This window comes from Lithobates pipiens, unplaced genomic scaffold (assembly GCF_037356315.1).
Source record: "Lithobates pipiens isolate NorthernLeopardFrog02 unplaced genomic scaffold, aLitPip1_a1.2 Scaffold_8, whole genome shotgun sequence".
NCBI lineage: Eukaryota > Metazoa > Chordata > Amphibia > Anura > Ranidae > Lithobates > Lithobates pipiens.
In genome coordinates, this window is record NW_027507903.1 from 585056914 (window position 1) to 585069641 (window position 12728).

Below are 12728 nucleotides of genomic sequence, written 5' to 3' on the forward strand. Positions count from 1 at the left end.
CCTATGTATACAAGACATGCAAATAGGCCCTGCTGTCTTTTGCATTGATTTCGTTGAGGGGTCTTTTGGCTTCTTTTAAGCCACCTCACGCTATAACATATGCATTCTCTAAGACCTAACAAACAATGCTCCTGGTAATTGCATCATTTCTGATGACTGGGCCAGTGATGCTTGCTGTTTTGTTGTGAAAAAAGACAAGATTATTACTATATCACCAATTCAATGGGTGGGAGATGTCAGCCATGCCTTGAACAAAGACCTTAACTAGAGTGTGAGGGGGGCCAAAGCTCTCTACAATCGAACGGCTAAACCCCAAATTTTTCTTTTAATGACACTCAGATGTTGGTCCAGACCAGACTGGAAGAAGAACAGAATACATCCCATGGAGTACTTTCTAGAATTAAAATACAAGCAATATAGGCTTTCCAGGTGCAAGGGATAGACTTTCAACAAAGTTAATTTCCAAGCCTTTAAGTCAGGGATCCTCAAACTACGGCCCTCCAGCTGTTGCAGAACTACGCATCCCATGAGGCATTGTAAAACTCTGACATCCACAGACATGACTAGGCATAATGAGAATTGTAGTTTCTGAACAACTGGAGGGCCATAGTTTGAAGACCCTTGCTTTAAGTGTTTAGGAATTTTTGAATCCTAAAGGCCCTTGGGACCATGGCTTCAACAGCAATGCTGGTAAAGCCAGCAACCAAGAAACAGAATGGAATACTGGTCATTTTGACAGAAGGTCTGGATGATCTGAAAGGACCCACAGAACATTTGGCACACATCCAGCATCCGTCACCCATGGCAAAGTACTTGAAACACAACTAGATGGAGAGCCCATTCTCTGATAATTGAGAAAGCCCTCTTGAAAATGTTCCACTCCTGAGATGTGTATGGCAAACAAGGCAGGAAAATAAAGTTCTGCCCAACAGAGGAACAAGTCTGCTTCCCTTGGAGGGGTGTGCCTCCTTGATAATTGATATAGGCCACAGCCATGGAAGTGTCCCAGTGGATTCCCATCTGGGGTCTTTGCAATCAAGGAATCCAGTGTTAAAAGTAAAACCGAACCCGAGTTCTAAAGCAGAAGACAAGCTTCCTCAAGCAGATCTACCCACTGTGGCGGGGAATAGGACAAATTTGAAAGCAGTACTCCAGTTTGTAGCCTCTGGAAATTAAACTCTGGGGTCATGACAGTCTCTTTTTCCTCAAAAGGATGCTGTTGGATGAGATGCTTCTGAGGAGTAAAGATTTTCTCCAGGTGAGGCCAGTCTGTATACAGTACAGGCTTACTATGTGTCGGGGGGCACCTACCCACAGCAGAATCCAGTGCCTAAAGCAACATTACATACCAAAACCACATTTTCTACCAGACCGGCTCTTCGTACAGTCTCTCGGGCTCTACCAAGGACTCAACTGATCCGGACACTGCATGTAGAGCTGCAGTGGCTATGGAGGATAGATGAATCATCTTGGAATATCATCAATCAGAGAGAGAGAAATAAACAAACCTCCATATAAGAAGCTGGGCTTCTCTTGGTAGAGGGAGGAGGTCCATTACCTAAAGACACCTGCAAAAACTGTGACTAGCTGAGAGTGGCAGGGTTTATAGGTTTATATAAGGGGATCTCCCTGTAGCTTCTTTATTTTCTAGTGTCCAATCACCAGAAGGTAGCTGCATACAGCCCAATCATAATGATTAAAGAGCCTGTGCCCCCTACTGTACGACTAGGAAAGATTAGCTGCAGGAGGACTACAGCTTACTAGACCCTGGCCCTCTGATTGTCTTTTTTGGGACAGCTTCCACAGTTCATGTCGTCTTTACAGTTATTGACTCTACTTATAACCCTTGGGGCATGGTATCCATACAATGCATAAAATAGCTACATAAATATTCAGATCAATATTATGCCTTTTCAACCAAAAACTCTGAATAATTTTTCAGTCCTTGTTGGTACTATAGAGGTTACCTTTAAGGTCAGTCCAGGGTGGGCTTTTGTCAAATTTGCATTGAGAGCAATGTGTATTGTTTGATGTTTGTGTCCCACACTTTTGTGTTTTTGGATACGAAATAAAAACTAAATGTTTTCAATTGAATTTGATACAATGAAAAAAAATAAAAAAAATTATATATATTTGTAATACATAGTCACATTTAGTTACATAGTAGGTGAGGTCGAAAAAAGTCCATCAAGTCCAACCTATATGTTTGATTATATGTCAGTATTACATTGTATATTCCTGTATGCTGTGGCCATTCAGGTGCTTATCTAATAGTTTCTTGAAACTATTGATGCCTCCCACTGAGACCACCACCTGTGGAAGGGAATTCCACATCCTTGCTGCCCTTACAGTAAAGAACCCTCTATGTAGTTTAAGGTTAAACCTCTTTTCTTCTAATTTTAATGAGTGGCCACGAGTCTTGTTAAACTCCCTTCCGCGAAAAAGTTTTATCCTATTGTGGGGTCACCAGTATGGTATTTGTATATTGAAATCATATTCCCTCTCAAGCGTCTCTTCTCCAGAGAGAATAAGTTCAGTGTTTGCAACCTTTCTTCATAGCTATTATCCTCCAGACCCTTTATTTGCTTTGTTGCCCTTCTTTGTACTCGCTCCATTTCCAGTACATCCTTCCTGAGGACTGGAGCCCAGAACTGGACAGTATAATCCAGGTGCGGCCGGACCAGAGTCTTGTAGAGCAGGAGAATTATCGTTTTACCCCCTTAAAATCCCCTTTTTAATACATGCCAATATTCAGTTTGCTTTGTTAGCAGCAGCTTGGCATTGCATGCCATTGCTGAGCCCATCATCTACTAAGACCCCCAGGTCCTTTTCCATCCTAGATTTCCCCAGAGGTTCTCCCCCCAGTGTATAGATTGCATTCATATTTTTTCCACCCAAATGTATTATTTTAAATTTTTCTCCATTGAACCTCATTTGCCATGTAGTGGCCCACCCCATTAATTTGTTCAGATCTTCTTGCAAGGTTTCCACATCCTGTGGAGAATTTATTGCCCTGCTTAGCTTAGTGTCATCTGCAAATACAGAGATTGAACTGTTTATCCCATCCTCCAGGTGGTATATGAATAAATTAAATAGGATTGGTCCCAGCACAGAACCCTGGGGGACCCCACTACCCACCCCTGACCATTCCGAGTACTCCCCATTTATCACCACCCTCTGAACTCGCCCTTGTAACCAGTTTTCAATCCATGTACTTATTTTGTACAGTAAACATTTATGGGGAACTGTGTCAAATGCTTTTGTAATGATATGGTTAGTTGTATTTAGAAATTCTGTTCACAGGTATGTCCACTGGAGGGGCTTATTATTTTTTTAAATAAAAATGATTCACATTTATGGACGCTTAGCCTTGCATTTTATCTCGCAGTGAATGTATTGCAGATCCAACGTGGAACAAAGAAAACGTTTTTTGTTGCCTCTATCAGTTAATAAGCTCTTTACTTTCAGTTTCTAATCTGCCATATGGAAGGAGAAGATTGAACGTAGTTGTTTAATGCCACACAATTGTCTTTAAGAATTTGTAATTCAGAACTGTTCTACGTGAAATAAATGATTTTGCATATCCTGTTACGGTGCAGTTTGTTGGCTTTCTATATAGAAGCATGTAATGAAGTGTGACGGGCTGCGCATAGCGGGGAGGCCGCGTCACACCTAAAACATGACAGCCTGACAACAGTTCCAGGAAGTGCAAGGAGCCTTTTGTTCAGCGGCTCTGAGGCGCAGGAAGGTAAATATGTTCATAGATGGATTACTGTGTGTTCTTATACAGAAGTGTAAACCCACTTTACTAACACAGTGCTAACTCTTTCACTGCCAGGGCTACGTGTCTGATAAGACTTGAGCATGAATGTGGAAAATGTATGTAGAGCTGTGTGTGAACCTTGTCTAACAAAGCCTGGGCCCTGCAGCCAAATCAGATATAAAGATACATTTAGGCCTTGTTTACACCGTGTCCAGAGACCAGCACTTTTCTATGCTGGATAAACGCAGGTCTCTGCAAGAGCACATAGAAAACAATAGTTTGATTGGGCTTACCATTACCTTCTTCTCCTCGATTTACATCTAGGGGTGTCCCGTGGTAGATGGTCCAGTAACTTTAGAGACTGACGACAGATCCACATAAAGGGATTTTTATTTGTAAAAACTTGGTTAACGAACAGTCTCTTAAAATAGGATCAGAGGGTTAGGAGGAAAGTTCAGGTACTCTTATGCCGCGTACACACGACCGGACTTTTTGACAGCAAAGGTCCGACGGACAATTTGATCTTGTGTGGGCTCCATCGGACCTTTGCTTGCCAAAAATCCGGCGGACTTTAGAAATAGAACATGTTTTAAATTTTTCCACCGCCGGACCAAGAAATCCTTTCGTGTGTATGCTTGTCCGACGGACAAAAACCGACGCTAGGGCAGCTATTGGCTACTGGCTATGAACTTCCTTATTCTACTCCAGTCGTACGTCATCACATTCGAATCCGACTTTGGTGTGATTGTGTGTGGCCAAGTCTGTTCATTCGGAAAGTCCGTCGGAACTCTGCCGAAACTCAGTCGGAAAGACCGCCGGACCTAGTCCCTCGAAAAGTCCGGTCGTGTGTACGCGGCATTAGTGTCAAAGTCAATAATGAAGAACTCTCTTACTTTGACTAAATCCAGAGAATAGCCATTCACAACTGGATGTTCACTCAAGTTGGATAGTCCCTCTCTCACAAGGCCTAGCAGCCAACAAGGTGCTTAATTCAGGAACAAGTCTCTTCCACAGACGTTGTTGTAGAACATGTAGGAAACTAGGACTTGTAGAACACTCATGTAATACCTGGATCTTTCAGCTGGTTTGGCGATACCCACCAGATTGGATTCACTTAGGTCCCTCAGCCTCACCAGGCTCTTGCTAAGAAGCCAATCCATACGTGGCCTTCTGAAGAGTCCTCCACTGGATATTGCTGGGCCTCTCACGACCAGAGACGGGACCGGACCGGACCACCTCGGAATCCTTGTCTTAGTTTCCTTGCCTCGGGCTAGCCAGCCCCGAGACATAAAGTCGGGTTGATCCGCACCCCAGGCCATAGCCTTCCTGGGGGCTGGTCAGGAGGACCAGGACCATGGAGTCAGACCATACTTCCGGACCGGAACCCTGAACCACGTGACATCCGCATCTTAAGTACTCTCTCCCAGAAAGCACAGCAAGAGTGACACTCCCACTGGGTGAGCTCTGAGAGAGAGTAACCTTAAAGCACACAAGCAGACTGTGGTTCCATGCCTGCCAGAAGAGACAGTGCCCCCGGTAGCCAGGCTGAACACCCTATAGTCCAGTCAGACTGATGCTGAGGTCAAAATTTGGAATAATTATACCGAAACCAAACTGCAGTTCAAGTTTAACCTTAAATTTCAAAAACATAGCGCATGCTCTTTAGGAGCCGGCGCTACATTAGGTACAACTTGCAATTACCGGGTTGGACCTGCTTTTGCCTTCAGAACTGCCTTCATTCTTCGTGGCATAGATTGAACAAGGTGTTGGAAAACATTCCTCAGAGATTTTGGTCCATAATGACATGATGGCATCACGCAGTTGCCCGCAAATTTGTCGCCTGCACATCCAAGATGCGAATCTCCAGTTCCACCTAGGGTTGCCACCTTTTCTTCACAACAAACCAGAACACTTTGGCAGCACAGGGCACATTTTTTTTGTAGTATACACTATAGATTTATAAAAGACCTGATACACCCCTGGGTACCCCAAGGATAGTGGTAATGTAGCACACACAGGGATGTGGCCAAACTGCTCTTGCTGACATCATCACGCCCCCCCCCCCACCCACCCCAGTGCCCCATTGATGCCAAACCTGTCCCCAGACAGCAGCCCGCAGCTCCCAGATGGCAACAGTACTAATCCGAAATACAAATTTTTATACATACGAATTCCATCCAAAATACGAAATTTTGTTTTGCGAATTTTGGATCCAGATTCATAACGAAAATTTGTAATTAACGAAAAGTTAATGAACCAAAAAGTTAAAAACCCAGGAAGTCAGCACAGCACAGGGATGGTCGGATCCCCTCATAATGATAAATTCATCATAACGAAAATTCGTAATTGTTACGAAAAGTTAATGAACCTAACGAAAATTCGTATTTCGTACAAATCTGAATTGAATTTCATACACAATTTTTTTTCGTACGTAATGAAACGGAACGAAACGAAACAAATTTTTTGATGGTGCCCATGTCTAATATCAATTACTTGGGGAGCCACAGCTCAGTCTGAATAACATGTCTGGGTTCCAGAGAGACTGAAACCCGGACACATTATTATGGACAGGTGGCAACCCTAGTTCCACCACATCCCAAAGGTGCTCTATTGGATGAGATGTGGTGAGTGTGGAGGCCATTGGAGTACAGTGACCTCATTGTTCAGTGGTGAGACGATTGGAGCTATGTGACATGGTGCATTATCCTGCTGCAAGGAGCCATCAGAAGGTGGGTACACTGTAGTCATAAAGGGATGGACATGGTCAGCAACAATACTAAGGCCGAAGCGTTTAAACAATGCTCAATTGGTACTAAGGGGCCCAAAGTGTGCCAAGAAAATATCCCCCACCACCATCAGTCTGAACCGTTGATACAAGGCAGGATGGATCCATGCTTTCATGTTGTTTATGCCAAATTCTGGGAGTAAAAAGGAAAAAACTGCGCTACGGAATAAGAATGATATTGGTCGGAAGCTGCAATTCAAATGTACACCAAAAATACACAAAACAGAAAGAGAAAAAAGAGAACTGCGCTAACCTCAAATGCCCAAAGTGAATGGGGTATGTGTATGTGCCAGACCCACGATATGAGTCTTAGTATCTTATTTCTCTAAGACCACCTCAAAGATATAGTGCGTACTATTATATATACAAATAAATAAAATTAAATGCAAAAACAGGACACAAATATGTGTCAATAATGTGAATTCCCCAAACGCAATACAAAATATATAAATCTCTGTGCATATACCCCTAAAATGAAAAATTATTATGTTTTCAGTTTTTTAGTTTTTTTACATGAAATAAAATATCAAAAAGTATTTTGAGACACTCTACATAATGTCCATATAGTTATATAACAAAATATAATGAAATGTCCATATGGTAAATAAACACCGGTGAAAAAAACTCCAAAAAGCTGAATTAGAAGTGCACAAATTAAAAATCTTCTCCAGAAATGTAATGTGCCTTTCCCATCACCGAATGAATGAATTGGCTCCTTACCAGATCCAAGCGACCCCCCGTTACAGAGGGTCACCACAGGCGAAAACAATCAAAGGATATCCGGGTAGCGGTTCCCCCTCAGGCGATCCCGACTCTTTCACGCAATAGGGTTATGGCTGTTGCTCCACATATCACTCCCAACTCAACGTGGTATCACATAGGGAAAAACATAGGCTCCAGATAGTGTAAAACCAATGATTTTAATTTGCAAAAAACGAACGTATACACTTACATAAAAGACTTTAAAAGCAGGTTCAAAACAGAAGCGTGCACCGGCCGGATACACGCCAACGCAGAGACCAACCCGTCCTTCCTGGTCTAAAAAGAACGAACACAACTGGGGTGACGTCGACACGTTCGCACCGCCCTACGCGTTTCGTAATAATTTACGTCGTCCAGGGGCACGGGCGGCGTGCGACGTCACCCCTTTTATAACCAACAACATAACCAAGCCTCGCTTTGGGTCAGCGGCCATCTTAGATATCACATAAGCATTAGAAATCAATGACCATGGGCCAAGCCTCACTCTCGATCCACGAACGTCATATGTATATGTGTATCCCCAACGAACGTCCTATGATTGTGGACCAAGCCTCGTTCCCATACGAACGTCATATGGTCATGAACCAAGCCTCACTTCCAGGTAATAGCCATATTGGAAGAGAGACATAGCAAGTTACCCTTATTTTAAATTACCTTTCCTGTGTCCAGAAACAGGGCAGAGTATAGGTCCCAAAAGAGAATAAACTAAAATAAAAAATATAAAATGAATAAAATGGAGGATAATGACAAAATAAAATAAAATAAAAATAAAATTGAGAATAAAAAATAAAAAATAAAAAATAAAAACAAGAGTACAATGAGGTGAAGTATCCCAAATTGGTATAAGGATACGCCAAAAGATGTGTTTCTTGATGTATTCACATGTCCATCAAATTCAGTTGGGAAATAGGGCTAACATAAATCTTTATGTTAGCCCTATTTCCCAACTGAATTTGATGGACATGTGAATACATCAAGAAACACATCTTTTGGCGTATCCTTATACCAATTTGGGATACTTCACCTCATTGTACTCTTGTTTTTATTTTTAATTTTTTATTTTTTATTCTCAATTTTATTTTTATTTTATTTTATTTTGTCATTATCATCCATTTTATTCATTTTATATTTTTTATTTTAGTTTATTCTCTTTTGGGACCTATACTCTGCCCTGTTTCTGGACACAGGAAAGGTAATTTAAAATAAGGGTAACTTGCTATGTCTCTCTTCCAATATGGCTATTACCTGGAAGTGAGGCTTGGTTCATGACCATATGACGTTCGTATGGGAACGAGGCTTGGTCCACAATCATAGGACGTTCGTTGGGGATACACATATACATATGACGTTCGTGGATCGAGAGTGAGGCTTGGCCCATGGTCATTGATTTCTAATGCTTATGTGATATCTAAGATGGCCGCTGACCCAAAGCGAGGCTTGGTTATGTTGTTGGTTATAAAAGGGGTGACGTCGCACGCCGCCCGTGCCCCTGGACGACGTAAATTATTACGAAACGCGTAGGGCGGTGCGAACGTGTCGACGTCACCCCAGTCGTGTTCGTTCTTTTTAGACCAGGAAGGACGGGTTGGTCTCTGCGTTGGCGTGTATCCGGCCGGTGCACGCTTCTGTTTTGAACCTGCTTTTAAAGTCTTTTATGTAAGTGTATACGTTCGTTTTTTGCAAATTAAAATCATTGGTTTTACACTATCTGGAGCCTGTTTTTCCCTATGTGATACCACGTTGAGTTGGGAGTGATATGTGGAGCAACAGCCATAACCCTATTGCGTGAAAGAGTCGGGATCGCCTGAGGGGGAACCGCTACCCGGATATCCTTTGATTGTTTTCGCCTGTGGTGACCCTCTGTAACGGGGGGTCGCTTGGATCTGGTAAGGAGCCAATTCATTCATTCGGTGATGGGAAAGGCACATTACATTTCTGGAGGAGATTTTTAATTTGTGCACTTCTAATTCAGCTTTTTGGAGTTTTTTTCACCGGTGTTTATTTACCATATGGACATTTCATTATATTTTGTTATATAACTATATGGACATTATGTAGAGTGTCTCAAAATACTTTTTGATATTTTATTTCATGTAAAAAAACTAAAAAACTGAAAACATAATAATTTTTCATTTTAGGGGTATATGCACAGAGATTTATATATTTTGTATTGCGTTTGGGGAATTCACATTATTGACACATATTTGTGTCCTGTTTTTGCATTTAATTTTATTTATTTGTATATATAATAGTACGCACTATATCTTTGAGGTGGTCTTAGAGAAATAAGATACTAAGACTCATATCGTGGGTCTGGCACATACACATACCCCATTCACTTTGGGCATTTGAGGTTAGCGCAGTTCTCTTTTTTCTCTCTCTATGCCAAATTCTGACCCAACCATCTGAATGTCACAGCTGAAAATTGAGACGCATCAGACCAGGCAACGTTTTTCCAATCTTCTATTGTCCTATTTTGGTGAGCCTGTGCAAAATGTAGCCTCAGTTTCCTGTTCTAATCTGACAGGATTGGCACCCGGTGTGGTCTTCTGCTGCTGTAGACCATCTGCTTCAAGGTTCATGTGTTGTGCGTTTAGAGATGGCATTCTGCATACCTTGGTTGTAGCAAGTGGTTATTTGAGTTAGGCCCCTTTCACGCGGACAGGGCCGCTTGTCAGTTTTTCAGGTGGACCTGAACGGATGCTCCAATAGAGGTCTATGGAGCGTCGGATATCAGTGGTGAAAGGTCCGCTGACATCCGACCCGCTCCGATCCGAAAAAGTGTGACAGAGGAAAAAGCCATTTTTCCATCCGTTACCCGAACTCCCATAGGGGAGAGCAGCGCTGTGACAGGTCCGTCCCTGCGCAGTGTGCAGAGACGGACCTGTCATCTTCCTGCTCAGCGGAGATCGCTCCGGCCATCCCCGCTGAGCAAGCGGATATCCATGGGGCGGATCAGCACTGATCCGCCCCATGTGAAAGGACCCTTACTGTTGCCTTTCTATCATCTCAAACCAATCTGCCCCTTATCCTCTGCTCTGACCTCTGACATCAAAAAAGCATTTTTTTCCACACAACTGCCACTCACTGGGGGTTATTTACAAAAGGCAAATCCACTTTGCACTACAAATGCAAAGTGCACTTGGAAGTGCAGTTGCTGTAAATCCAAGGTGCACATGCAAGGAAAATAAAAAACAGCATTTTAGCTTGCACATGATTGGATAAAATCAGCAAAGCTTCCCCTCTTTTCAGATCTACCCCTTAGATTTACAGCGACTGCACTTCCAGGTGCACTCAGTACAATTTCAAGTGCACTTTCCACTTGTAGTTTGCACTTGTAGTGCAAAGTGGATTTTCCTTTAGTAAATAACCCCCACTGTTTCTTTTTCTGGACTATCCTCTGTAAATCCTAGAGATGGTTGTGCATGAAAATTCTAGTAGATCAGCAGTTAAATACTCAGACCAGTCTGTCCAGAACCAACAAAACCAGGTTCAAAGTGACTTAAATCCCCTTTCTTCCTCATTCTGATGCTTGGTTTGAACTTCAGCAAGTCATCTTCATCATGTCTAGATACTTATCTTGCATATCCTGTGTAAAAAAAGATCTGTGTACTTTGAGTTGGCTCAGGTTCCGGCACTTGGTCCTTCAGCCCCAACTTCCCTGTATCAAAGAGTGCTCAACAATGGCTGGTAATTCTGAGAGCCATGATGCCACCCATAGGCTTCCATAGCCCAGCCGTTGTCAGTACTCCCTCTTCTCCCCTACTGCAGCTGATCACTGTCACAGGAGAGCTGGAGCTGCAGGATCACGAGTGGAATGGAGCGATTCCATAGGGACAGACATTCAGGCTCTTTAACAATCCTGCTGCTGGCGATTTGTCTCTAGTGCCATAACTGCCAATCTGTCATCAACCTAATGCTTTCAGAGGCTTACCTCAGCAGATAGTGAGGTTCATTTACTTTTTTTTTTCCGTCCAATCATGTGCAAGAAAAATGCTTTTTTTTTTATTTCCCTGCATATGACTGGGTATTGTTTGCAAAGTGAAACCGGACCACATTCACTAAGATCTGGGGCAAGTTCTTTGCAAATTGAACTTCCCATGCAAAGTAAACAGCCTGTAACCCTTTAGTAAATCAACCTCAGTGTCTTCACTTTGTAGCTCTCCTCTTCAATCTTTACTGAAACTCTGATTTCACACAGTGGGATCCCAGTGCACAAGTGCTTGTAAACCTCAGACATGAAATATGAACAGATCATAACCTGCTATAGTGTGCACTTGTCTCAATCAAGAGCATGAAGTGTCATTATTGTCTGCTGCCTCTGCTATCAGCATGAGTCACTTTGACAAGTTTTGCTGACACCAAGAGAAAAAAGGTGACATGGGAGGGACCTCCAGCTGATTGACAGCCTTGCCTCATTTCCTGTGTGCTGTGTGAAGGGGGTGTGTCTCTTCTCTCCAATCAGCTTCCAGAGCTCTCCTCACTGAGCTCTGCAGAGTGTAACTTCAGCTCTCTGTCTCTTTTTTCTGACAGCTCAGACAAGCTTTATACATAATTTGAAGGGATGTAGAGGAATTTGTTTAATCTCTGCGTATCACCTGAGGCCAGTCACTTCACTGAGTATTATTATTATTATTATACAGGATTTATATAGCACCAACAGTTTGAGCAGCTCTTTACAACATGAGGGAAGACAGTACAATTACAATACAATTCAACACAGGAGGAATCAGAGGGCCCTGCTTGTTACAGCTTACACTCTTAACCTCTTCCTTCCAAAGGACAGCTACAGAGTGGGCCTAAATTGCCTTGAGGGCTTCCATGTACGTCCTCACGTGCATAAGCTGCCTGCACACCCCCTGCAGGGTGTGCGCTTTGTAATCAGCGAGTCAGTGAGACTCGGCTGATCACAGATTGGAGTAAGGGGCCGATCCCTGCCCTTTACCACGTAATCAACTGTCAGCCAATGACAGCTGATCACGTGATGTAAACAGAAGATCATCATCTGCTTTTTTTCCCTGCATGCTGTCAGTGTGAGAAGAAAAAAAAAAAAAAAAGAGAGAATTACCGGCTTCTGTCAGAGGGATATCCGTCCGACACACGGACACTCACTGCTGCTAAGCAGTACCTATCAGTGTCACCCACCAGTGAATATTAGTACTGCCTATCAGTGCCTACCAGTGCCCATCAGTTCCACCTATCAATGCCCACCAGTGCCACCTATCAGTGCCCAAGAGTACCACCTATCAGTGCTGCCAATCAGTGCCTCATTATCAGTGCCACCTATCAGTGCTGCCTATCAGTGTTACCTACTAGTGCCTATCTGTGCCATCCATCAGTACCAACTATCAGTGCCATCCATCAGTGCCCTTCAGTGTCACCTTTCAGTGCTGCCCATCAGTGCCACCTATCAGTGTC

General features: G+C 43.0%; 1 protein-coding gene across 1 annotated transcript in view; it reads left to right on the plus strand.

The window, feature by feature from the left end:
* Positions 1–3605: 3605 nt before the first annotated feature.
* DNASE2 (deoxyribonuclease 2, lysosomal) overlaps positions 3606–12728 on the plus strand; it is an 87614-nt gene continuing 78491 nt past the window's right edge. The window contains exon 1 of the mRNA XM_077470382.1: positions 3606–3748. The gene's annotated coding sequence lies outside the window, so the exon portion shown is untranslated. The remainder of the gene's footprint in view (positions 3749–12728) is intronic.